At 63.6% G+C, this 1855-nt stretch overlaps 1 protein-coding gene across 4 annotated transcripts in view; it reads left to right on the top strand.

Moving 5' to 3' along the window:
- The first annotated feature begins 1181 nt into the window (after nt 1–1181).
- The window catches only part of CHD7 (chromodomain helicase DNA binding protein 7), a 133573-nt gene continuing 132899 nt past the window's right edge, over nt 1182–1855 (top strand). For all 4 annotated transcript variants that reach the window (XM_041473795.1, XM_041473800.1, XM_041473801.1 and 1 more), the window contains exon 1: nt 1182–1660. The gene's annotated coding sequence lies outside the window, so the exon portion shown is untranslated. The remainder of the gene's footprint in view (nt 1661–1855) is intronic.

Below are 1855 nucleotides of genomic sequence, written 5' to 3'. Positions count from 1 at the left end.
TCCAGCTGAAAACCTGGGAGAGCAACACCCCCCCAGCTGCTGGCCCCTTTCTGGGTGATTGCACGGGCCCAGCTGCACGGAAGATGGTGATGCCTCTCAAACTGCTAACCTCCCCTTCTCCCAAAAGGAACCTTCCCCTAAACCCAAGAGAGACTGAGTAGGCCAGACATGAATGACACAATGTGGAAGAGTGTCATACTTTTCCTGGAGAAGCCTGAAATATTTTTGCAGCTGTAGTGGCCCTCATGGCTGTGGAATCGACACGGACGCCTGGACTGAGGGAGCCAACAACCCGAGAAGCTTTTGACATTCACGTTGTCTGGATCCAGCTCCCAGCTTACTAACTGTGTGTTAAAAGAGCGTAGAGGAAAAGCTGTGCGAGATCCTGTGAGGACAGGACGCCTTCTCTCTTTCCCACGGAAAATATACGAGGGTGGGTGCAGTGAACAGCCCCTAAAAGGAGCGGAGGAGCTGGAGGGGGAGCGTGTCCCTGCTCAGGAGCACATGACTTTGTTTTTCCTTCTCCAACCTGCCACTAACAATGATGGTAAAAAGTTATCTCGTCAAATGACTCGCTGAAAATTCCTGTAATGCCGAGTATCTTTGCACTGGGTTTACGCTTTAATCTCTTTATACTTTTAAGACGCTTATTTAGTTTCCAGAGCAGTGCAGGGAGGACCGCTAAGCGCGCTACTGGTAATCACTTTTGGGTGGGATTTGTCTAATTTACTTACGGAATGAGTTTGTTTCGCTTTGTATCAGGAATTCGAATGCATCGTTTTCAAACCCGGCAGCGGCAGAGCCGGTGCCGGTGCGGTGCCGGGGGAGCGCGGCCCCGCCGGGACGGGGGCGCTGCCGCGGGCGGGCGGGCAGCGCTTAATGGCCGCTTCCCTTTGAAAGCCCGACCCGCTCGGGACAAAGTCCACCCTAAACCGCGGTCTCGGGCGATCCTACCCGCGCCCCGCCCCACCCCGCCTCGGTGGCCGGGATGAGAGAGGCGGGCGGGGTGCGGTACCCGCCGCCCGTCCGGGGACAGAGGCCGGGGCCGGGGCGGGCGGCCGGGCAGCCTCCCGGGACGCCTCTCGGTTTCGTTTCGCCGCCGCGGTTGGGAAGTTTGAAGAGCGGCAGTGACACAGTGACACCTCACACACAACACACCCCCCGGGCTTCGCCGGGAGTTTCCCGGGACGGGACGGCGGGGGCGGGCGGGCGCAGGGGGCGGCAGCCGCCTGGCTGGCTGGTGTCGCGCTCGGCTCGGCTCCGGCGGGCGCGCTCGCTCGCTCGGGAACTATCGGATTAAACTTGAATCGAGTGAAATTACACAAAGGAGCGAAGCGGAGCCGGCGGAGACCCCGAAACTACCCGAGACCCGCGCTGACCCTTCCTCTCCCTCCCCTCCCTTCCACCCCTCCTTCGCCTGCCCGCCCCGGTCAGGGATCCCCCTCCTCCCCTCTTAGCCCAGCCCCGGTGCGAGCGAGCAACTCCGTGCGTGTGTGTTGTGTGCGTGTGTGTTGTGTGCGAGACCCGCACCCCGCCTCGCCCCCCCCGGCCGACGGCACCAACTCCGGAGCGTGTCCCCTCCTCCTCCCCGGCCCTTCGGCGGAGGGCAGCGAGGGAGCGAGCGGGGGACACCGGTCCCCGACGGCCACGCACCGGCCCGGTGAGTGACCCCGCACCTCACTGGGCGCGGACGGAGGGAGGGAGGGCGGGCGCCGGCCATGGAGCAGGGCACCCGCGGCAGGTCTCTGTCCCCGGCGGAGCGGCGCGGGGGTGCTCGCTGCCGGCGGCGGTCCGGGGGGGTGGGGGATGCTGAGCCCTGCCGCGGCTCCGTCCGAGGCGGGGCGGGGTTTTTTTA

Source organism: Pyrgilauda ruficollis, unplaced genomic scaffold (assembly GCF_017590135.1).
Source record: "Pyrgilauda ruficollis isolate IOZ18807 unplaced genomic scaffold, ASM1759013v1 scaffold30, whole genome shotgun sequence".
In the NCBI taxonomy this organism is placed as follows: domain Eukaryota; kingdom Metazoa; phylum Chordata; class Aves; order Passeriformes; family Passeridae; genus Pyrgilauda; species Pyrgilauda ruficollis.
This window is presented reverse-complemented; position numbering and strand designations above follow the sequence as displayed.